The sequence below is a fragment of the Fukomys damarensis genome, unplaced genomic scaffold (genome assembly GCF_012274545.1).
Source record: "Fukomys damarensis isolate Sample0158 unplaced genomic scaffold, DMR_v1.0_HiC HiC_scaffold_32, whole genome shotgun sequence".
Lineage (NCBI taxonomy): Eukaryota > Metazoa > Chordata > Mammalia > Rodentia > Bathyergidae > Fukomys > Fukomys damarensis.
Genome location: NW_022900944.1, coordinates 38,548,789 through 38,558,653, shown reverse-complemented (window position 1 = coordinate 38,558,653; position 9,865 = coordinate 38,548,789). Strand labels below are relative to the sequence as shown.

General features: G+C 44.3%; 1 protein-coding gene across 1 annotated transcript in view; it reads left to right on the top strand.

Moving 5' to 3' along the window:
* The window catches only part of Adat1 (adenosine deaminase tRNA specific 1), a 34,493-nt gene extending 29,876 nt beyond the window's left edge, over positions 1-4,617 (top strand). The window contains exon 12 of the mRNA XM_010609488.1: positions 4,593-4,617. The gene's annotated coding sequence lies outside the window, so the exon portion shown is untranslated. The remainder of the gene's footprint in view (positions 1-4,592) is intronic.
* Positions 4,618-9,865: the final 5,248 nt, after the last annotated feature.

Genomic DNA, 9,865 nt, shown 5'->3' with positions numbered 1-9,865 from the left:
AAAAAAAAAAAAAAAAAAAAAACCAAACAAATAAAAAAGAAAATAATCCCTGGTACCCCCCCAAAAAATTGTATATCTATATTTTTGTACTACTTTCTGCCTCAAAGAATGAGGTTTAATGCCTCATTTTAGGGAGCTTACCAGTGCCAGTGCCAAACATGAGCTCACTGTCTGGGGAAGCAAAACCACTGTGGAGGAAATGGCCTGCCTTGGGCACCAGGGCCTCTGTTGGAAGAAACCCAGGCCCTGTCTGATTCCATCTGTCTGTAGCTGCTGGGAAGCGGCCTCCACCTGGCCCTTGACATTTTTGGCTTTAAGACAATGTTCCAAGCAAGCCTTAGCCAGAGTCCATTTTCTAAAACCCAGTTCCCTTCCTGGTAGTTTAAATGGCTCAGGACAGTGCTACCTTTTCAGGTGCTGCCATCCTCCTACAATGGTGAGAGCCAAAGCTGTTAGGATGACACTGCAGCCCCAAGGGCACTGAGCTAAGAAGCAGCTTCCAAGCAGAAAGCAAATGTGTGTGTGTGTGCGCACACGCGCGCACACTCCCTTTCAAGGGCTTGGCAGCTCTTTCTGCAGAAACTAAGCCATTATCCCAAGGGGATGGGTAGATGCGAAAAGAGCCAAGGAAGTGTTTTGGAGAAAGCATCTTTATTTTCTAGAAAGTTGAGGGTTTTTTATACCTCATATTGAGAAATAATAGTTGCCCTTTGCCTTTCATACTTAAGAAACTTTTTAAACTTAACTGTTTCTCCTGGGCTATGACTGACTTCCTGTAAGGCTGTCCAGATGGATCCAAAGTAAATCTTATGCTGGTTATGGTCACACGCTTACAATCCCAGCACTTAAGAGGCTGAGGCAGGAGGATCACCTTGAATTCAAGGTCAGCCTGGGCTACCTAGTGAGTTCAAGGCCATCCTGAACTACATAGCTAGACTCTGTCTCAAAAAACACCAAAGTACATGTGGTCCAGAGTGAGAAAAAAATTCTGCAAGGAGATACTTCAGGGGTGCAGGCAGTCACTTGAATTCAACCTTTACTTAAAACTGGGGCCCCAGAGGCTGAAGTGTAGCTCAATGGTAGAGCACTTGAGGCTACTTCAGTCTCAACACTGCAACAGAAAAAAGAAACCAAGGCCGAAAAACAGTTGAACAGGTTGGAAATCAGAGCAGTGTTGTTGCCCTGAGCGGGGAAGAAAGGAGGATGGGGGTTAAGTGGAAAAGAGGCACAACAGAACTCTAGGGGATGGGAACATTCTGTTTTGATTGCAGGGCTGGTCACATGGAAGGTTTTTCCAGTCTACACTTATGATCTAGACTCTTTAGTATGTGATTATATCTCAATTTAAAATGTATTCGGCATAGTAGAATAAACCAGAGTCTAGATATTGAAATTATGTGCTAGTTCCAGCTCTGCCACCAACTTCCTGTTTGTGTGTGTGTACAAGGTGCAAGCACTTAATCTTGGACTCCTGACCTCTCTTCTGTTCTACGAAATGAAGTCCCCACAATTAGGATGTTCAGCTTTTTTTTTTTTTTTTTTTTTTTTTGAGACAGGGTCTCACTATGTAGTTGAGACTGACCTGGAACTCACTGTGTAGCCCAGGCTTATCTTGAACTCAAAGTGATCCTCCTGCCTCAGCCTCCCTAGTACTGGGATTACGGGCCACCACACCCGGTTTAGGATGTTCAGCTTTTTTTTTTTTTGGTACCAGGGATTGAACTCGGGTCCTTGCGCTTGCCAGGCAGGCCACCGAACCGCTGAGCTAAATCCCTGGCCCGTGTTCAGCTTTTTAAACTAAGGTAGGAATGCAAATGAAAAAAAAAATTTTTTTTTTTTGGTACTGAGATTGAACTTGGGCCCTTGCACTTGTGAGGCAGGCAGCGGAACCACTAAGCCAAATCCTTGGCCCGAAAAAAATTTTTTTTGAGACAGGGTCTTGCTATGTAGTTCAGGCTGGTGCTGGCCTTGAACTAATGCAATCCTTCTGCCTCAGCCTCCCAAATAATGGGATTATAGGCATGTACCACCAGGCCCAGCTGAAAATCCTTAATCAGGGACAATTCGAAGAGAAATCTCCGACAGACTGCCCATTCATGCTGTGCCGTCCATATGGCTTCCATCGTCTTGGGGACAATGAAAGTCTGGGAAGAACTCTGGCCTGAAGCTCGTAACCTGGGCTCTGACTTTGATTCTGGACATTTTGCTTGTTATCTAGATGAGCCATCAGAGTCGGGCATGAGCGTTTAGAACTAAGCCTGTCCAGCACTGCCTTTCAGTGACAGAAAATCATTCCAAGTGGGAACCTAGAAGCCAAGTATGGTGCTCAGGCGTGCTCCCTGAGCTTGGGCTCCATTCCTGCAGGGGAAGAGCTCACAATGGAAACAGTGAGCGCCATTTGCTCAGGCAGCCAAGAGTGAAGAGCGCATTGAAATCCAGCAGTCTGGGAGAGGGACAGTGGGCCCCTCCCTCGGTGGTGAAACCAACCTGACTGCGGAGCGGGTGGGTCCCAGAGCCGTTCCCAGCATCTGCCTGAAGCTCAACAACAGCCCTTTCTCTGCAGCCTCAGGAAATCTCACGGGGCAACCCAAGCTTCCTCTACAACAGATGCACTCTCTGCCTAGTTCACGCTCTTTGCTTTCATTTAGATTTTGTTCATAGAATGAAAAGAGCTCTTCTTAATGTAAGTTTCAGTACCCTATCCCCTCCAAAAATATGTGCCTCTGTCCCTTCTACTTTCCATTTTAAATCTTTGCCTCTTGTGGACTATTTTGACCTGTGAATGCTTTTTCAGCTGGCATTTTTTTTTTTTCTTTTTTGAGACAGGATCTCAGTATGTAGTTTAGTCTGGCCTCGAACTTTCGGTGATCCTCCTGCCTCAGCCTGCGCCACCACAGGGATGGTACCAGGGATGGAACTCAGGTCCTTGTGTTTGCGAGGCAGGCGGCGGAACCACTGAGCTAAATCCCCAGCCCTGGTTGGTATTTTTATGTCATACTCCTCTTCCTCAGCTTGTCCAGTGCCACTGTGAATGTCCCCCTGTCCCCGAGCATGTCAGTAACTGGGTGGAGAAGCCAGCTGGCAGCGCGGAGGGAACGGCAGAGCATCACCTCACCTGTGCTAAGGCAGGCAGATGGCGCGGCCAGGCTGGGCCACATTCATGAAAGCTGACAGCTGCTGTAATCTGAATGTTCCCCCGGCCATATGTGGAAACCCTGACTTCAGCGAGACAATACCAGGAGGTGATTAGTGTTTGCGAGGGGACGTGGTGCTGACAGCAGGGCCCTCGTGATCGGGCTCAGTGCCCGCAGTAGAGAGGCCTCACACTGGTGCCCTGCCTCTTGCCATGTGAGGACACGGTGGGGAGACGACCGGGAGGGCGTCCCAGCCTCCAGAACTGAGGTAAATTTGTTCTCCAGGAGCTGCCCGGTTTATGATATTTTGCTCTAGCAGCCCAGAAAAAAGACTAAGACAAGGGCCAGCTAGTGTTAGTTTTTCTCTTGCATATATTTTGGAGGAATTCTGTTCTGAAATCAACGATGGTGCAAGGGTCACAGACTCTTCAAGAGCCCTTGACGAAAACGGGCATGAACTGGAAAATACGTTCCTCATCTAAGAGGGGCCTTTTAGAAAATCAATGTTTGCGTCCATTTCTGCGGCTTACATACAAACACGTTTTAATTACTACCATCCAATCTAGCAGAACAGGACAGATGTGGCCTTAGATTTCAATTGTGACTCCAGGATGCACTGGTTGTGTGATCTGGGGTGGGTGCTGCGTTCTCGGAGAGTCCATGTCCACACCTTTGCAATGAGGTGGCGCCGTGGGGATGGTGAGACAAGGAGCAGAGCAGCATAGGTACGAGGTGGGCGGCTGATCCCAGGGGCACAGAGAGACTCCCAATCCAGCCTGGGTCACCCCCTGGCCCAGAATGGCTCCTGACCTGGTGCTGACCCCCAGAGCTCTGCAGTAGCTGAGGCTGTCCTCAGGAGAAACCTGCCTGACACACGCTGGGGAGGTGCATGGCTCTGGCCCACATCTGGAAGTAGCAGCCCATCTCCAGAAGAGAGCTGTTCATCACACAGGTATTTATAGATCCTCCTACCTAGCTCTCATCAGGATTGGTTTCTCCTCCCCAAGAAATGAAGAGAGGGATCAGTTGCACTTTTTAAAGCTTTAAACTTTGTACCATTCAGTCTGATGAAGTCCTCACAGAGAGAATATTTCTGCTGCCTCCTCCCAGATTCTTCAAAGAGATCCTCAGGCCACCTGTGGGACTAGCAAACCCCAGTGCACACACCGCCCTTAGCTTGCTGTTATTTGTACCTTGCAGGATGTGTAACTGCATTGCCTGGGAAGTTTTTCTCTTCTGCCTAGGCTGGGATCTACAGTATCTGCAAGCAAAATATGATTGTTTTGCATGCTTTTAAACTTTACAAAAATGATATCATTGATGAATATATCTGTGTCTTTTTTCATTCAGTGCCACTGTTTTGGAGGTTTATGTTGTGAGATTTATAGGTGTAGCTAGTTCATTTTAACTGCTGAGTAGTATTCCATTTTATAAACATATCTTTTTTTTGTGTGACAGGGTCTCACTATGTAGTTGAAACTGACCTGGAACTCACTATGTAGCCCAAGCTGGTCTTGAACTCACAGCGATCCTCCTGCCTCAGCCTCCCAAGTGCTGGGATTACAGGCATGTGCCACCACACCGGGTCATATCACTTATTTTTTATTTTCTCTCCTTTCTCCTGTTGGTAGACATTTAGTTGGTTTCCATTTTTCTGCTATACAAACAAGGTTATAGTGGTCATTCTTGCACATGTTTCTTGTACATGTGTGGGGATTTTTCTGGAATATGTACCTAGAAGTGGAACTGTAATGTCAAGGAATGAAGTTGGGAACCAAAGGAGGCAATTAGGAGAGTTTTATGTGAAATAAAGAGAACAGCTCCTGGATGCCCAGGAGGGGTCCCGAGTGGGTGGCCGCATTGGCTGCATGGCCCCTCCTTCCAGAGCTAATGACGGATAAGTGGAGCACAGGGATTGCTCAGTTGTTCAGTGGCCACCTATCACGGGTGGCTCCGTGGATTTAAAATGACCAACTACAGCCCAGGGATTTAGCTCAGTGGTTCCGCCACCTGCCTTGCCAGCACAAGTTCCTGAGTGTGATCCCTGGCACCAAAAAATAAAAATTAAAATTAAAAAAGTTATCTTTTCCTAAAATGACCAACTACAGGCCGGGGATTTAGCTCAGTGTTTCCGCTGCCTACCTCACAAGTGCAAGGCCCTGAGTTCAATCCCTGGTACCATTAAAAAACAAACAAACAAAAAACAAAAAAACACCAACTACAACTCAGGCTTCTAACCCAGTTCTTCAACATGTAAGGTTTAAAGGAAACTGGGATTTTAGAGAGGGGAAAATGGTCATTTTTTCATTTAAGTACCTCAAAACTCAGCTTCTTAAGGAAAGCCTATACCTTCCTTTAGTAGGGAAGGGCTGCATCTCATATTGCCTGAGGAAAGTCCTAGTTTTAACTCTTCTCGGTATGCTGGTTACCCAACTCTGTCTCAGGCCCTTCTCCTGGCTACTGCTTACTCATAAGGTAACTCAACTATTTTCCACAGAATTTTGCAATGCCCGGGATTATATGCACCTTCAGCTATACCAGATATTACCCACTTGTTTTCCAATGCCATAGTACCATATACTTAGAACAGCAGTATGTGACAATTCCAGACACTGCCACCCTCTGTGTTAAATTTTTAATTTAGGGGAATTCGATAATTGTGAAGTTACATCCCATTGGTTAATTTCCCTTGCATTTTTACAGAGCTACCAACTACATACACAAATCAGGAGGTGCTGTTCATATTGCAGTGTTTGTGAAAGGCCACACTCCAGAGTTGGCTTTTTTTTTAGTACTGGGGATCGAACTCCAGTCCTTGTGCTTAAGAGGCAGGTGCCAGAACCACTGAGCTAAATCCCCTGCGACACTCCAGAGTTGGTGCAGTATACAACATATACAGTGGCCTTGAGCATAGTTAAGACTTTTTAAATTGACCTTTTAGGTGTTTTCTTTTGTGGAATTACCTGTTAACATTTTATCCATTTTCTACTGGCTTGTCTTACTGATTGCAAGAGTTCTTTATTTTTATTTTTCTGAAGTTTTTTGTTCTTTTTGGTACTGGGGATCAAAGTTGGGACCTTCCGCTTATGAGGCAGGCAACAGAACCACTGAGCTAAATCCCCAGCTGTTCTTTTGGTATTTTTTGAGAAAGGATTTCACTTTAGTGCAAACTGGCCTTAAACTCACTATGTAGCCCAAGGTATCCTTGAACTTGTGGCCATTCTCCTGCCTCAGCCTCCCAATTTCTGGGATTAAAGGCATCCATCCCCACACCCAGCTCTTCTCAATACTAATTCTCTTTTGGTTGTATCTATTGCTGATGTTTTTACTCCATCCTGTGACTTCTGTTAATATTGCTTATGTTGGCTTTTTGTACAAAAGTTTTTCATTCCAGTATACTACTTAAATTTATCAATCTTTGCCTTTATGGCTTGTGGGTTTTTGTTTGTTGTTTTTTCTTTTTTTGAGAAAGGATCTCACTGTGTAGTTCAGGCTACCCTCAAACTTGAAGCTATCTTCCTGCCTCAGCCTCCTGAGTGCTGAGATTATAGATATGTGACACCATACCCAGCTTTTTTTTGTTGTTGTTGTTTTGTACAGGGGATCATACTCAGGTCCTTGTACTTTCAAGGCAGGCAGTGGAACCACTGAGCTAAATCCCTGACTCCAGCTTGTTTTTTGAGACAGGATCTGGCTATTTAATTCTGGTTACTTGGATTACCTTGGACTCCTGGCAATCCTCCAGTCTCAGCCTCTCAAGTGCTGAGATTATCGGTGTACCTGGCTATAGCTTGTGTTTTTGTATCTCATATGAAAGACTTCCTCATTACTTCAAGGTTGTAGATATTCAAGTTTTTTTTTCCAGTTATCAGGGATTGAATTTAGGACCTTGTGCTTGCCAGGCAGGCACAGTGCCACTGAACTACATCCACAGCCCAATCAAAAAAAAATTTTTTTAAAACAATGTCTTGCTGTGTAGTTCAGGCTGTCCTTGAACACACTATGTAGCCCAGGCTGGCCTTGAACTTGCAGAGATCCTCCTGCCTCAGCCTCCTGAATGCTAGGATTACAGGTGTGTGCCACCATGTCCAGCCCTTCAAATTTTTTTCTAAGTGTCTTTTAAATTTTGCTTTTTCCCATTAACATATTTAATGTATGATAGAGTGATATATTTTTTCATACATATAACCAATTATAGAATCATGGATGACCTAGTTCATCATTTCCTCTTTTTCCTATCACTGCCATTGTAAATGTGTGTGTTTCTACTGATTCCATTCTTTTGTCTAATAAGATACCTTCTATATTCATAATACTGCCATATTATTTACTGAGACAAATCTCCCAGATTTTGTTTTGTTTTGCTTTGCTTCATATTTGCAGTACCAGGGATTGAACCCAGAGTGTTCTGGACTTGAACCTGTGATCCTTCTCCCTCAGTCTCCTGAGTAGCTGGGATTACAGGCATGTGGCTACATGTACTTATTTTGCTGAACACTTAGTTGGTTATTCTTCATCTTTTGCTCTTATGTATGGAGTTTAGCCTCACTTGTTTTTTAAAAAACTTAACTAGGCACTGTATTGAAATGTAATTCAACTCATGATCTGGAATAATATGTATCTTTTCTATGATATTGGGTGTTTCATCTGTAATGGTATATTGGTATCTCTGTCATTTAGGTCTTCCTTTATGTTCTTCAATAATTGTCATTTTCTCCATGAAAGTCTGGCATATCTGTGCTAAATTTATTCCTGGGTGCTTACTGATTTTGCTCCACTTGAGAATGAAATTTCCCCCCTATTCATTACCTAGTTGGTTAGAACTGGTGCATAAAAACATAACTGTTATTTCTATTTGGCTGTGTAGCTCAACGGTAGACTGCTTACCATGTGTAAGGTCCTAGGTTTAATCCCCAGCACCACCAAAAAAATACAGTATTTATAGTTGATCCTGCAGCCAGCAGCCATGTTTAACATTATTTGTTCTCATTTTTACAGATTCTCTTAGATTTTTCTAGACAGACATTGTCTGTATATAAAGTTCGGTCTTCATGTAGATTCTTACGCTCTCACTTTCTTTTCCTCTCACTATATTTTCTATCAGAACAGTGTTGAGTAGTAATACAAGCAGACTTTAAAATTATTTTTTAGCTTTTTGTTTTTTTGAGTCAGGGTCTCAATTTGTAATTCAGACTGGCTTTGAGCTCACTATATAGCCCAGATTGGCCTCAAACTCACAGTGATCCTCCTGCCTCAGCCTCCCAAGTGCTGGGAGTACAGCTGTACGCCACCACACCTGGCAGACTTTTCAAAACATAACACAATTTTGCTAGTATAATTCATACACTCTAAAGCTCTTCTGACACACTTTTTTCTGTTCCTGTTTTTGTTTTGGTTTTTTTGAGACAAGGTCTCCCTTTGTAGTTCAAGCTGGACTTGAACTCACTGCTTAGCCCAGGCTGGCCTCGAACTCCCAGAGATCCTCCTTCCTCAACCTCCCAAGTGCTGGGATTATCAGCATGCACCACCATGTCTGGCCTAGATACTACATCTTGAAGACAAAATGGACAGATTCACCTACATTGATTGATATTCCAAATAAAGCTGCTTTTTTCAATGGTTTGTTTTGTAGCGCATACCTACTTCCTTCCTCATTCCACTGTTGTCTACTGTTAGCACTCTGAAATCACTCGTTTCTGTGTGGGCACAGCACACACTCCCACAGGATGACAAATGCTTTATTTATATCTGTGCCCGTCCAGTGCAGGATAACCCTGTTCTGTGCATGTGGCAGGTTCCCCATCCCTGCCCCCAGGGGGCAGTTATAGTCCCTGAAGGCCAAGGTCCTCCAGAGCAGTTAATGGATAAATTCAAACTGGGCATGGTGGTGCATGCCTGTAATCCTAGTACTCCTGAGGCTGAGGCAGGATGGTTGTGAGTTCAAGGCCAGCCTGGGCTACAAATTGAGTTCAGGGCCAGCCTGAACTACAAAGGAGACTGTGCCTCAAAAAACTAGACAAACCCAAGCATGAAAGACTTGACGTTGCCGACCATGTCTGTCTTCACTGGGTCTCAGTTCTCCCACTTGTAGCAATGATAACACATGTAAATACCTGGTATCCAGTGGGTGCTCAGTAAAGCTATTTTAAAAAAAAATCATCCCTGACATTTGCTTGTCTCTCTTGTCTCTTCTGCTATACGTGTGGGTTTGTGGTTGTAAATTAGAAATAGATTTCAGTCTTTGGAAAGCCACCTGACCTCTTTTTCTGATAACACTATTCTGTTATATGGTAAAGAGAGGGTCACCATTCCTGCCCACCATTCCCTGCCAAGCAGTACTGTTTGGTACTCCAAGAAAGAGGCTAGAGTCATTCAAAGACTTTTTTAGGGGGGCTGGTACTGGGGACTTCAAAGACCTTTTAATTTTATTTATTTATTTATTTTTTGGTTTTTTGAGACAGGGTCTCACTATGTACTTGAGACTGACCTGGAATTTACTATGTAGCCCAGGCTGGTCTCGAACTCACAGCGATCCTCCTGCCTCAGCCTCCTGAGTGCTGGGATTACAGACGTGCGCCACCATGTCCAGCCTGGTTTTTCTCTTTAATAAAAAGGTCTTTAGCCATGCATGGTGGCTGTGAGTTTGAGACCAGCCTGGGCTACATAGTGAGTTCCAGGTCAGTCTCAAGTACATAGTGAGACCCTGTCTCAAAAACAGAAAGAAAAAAAAA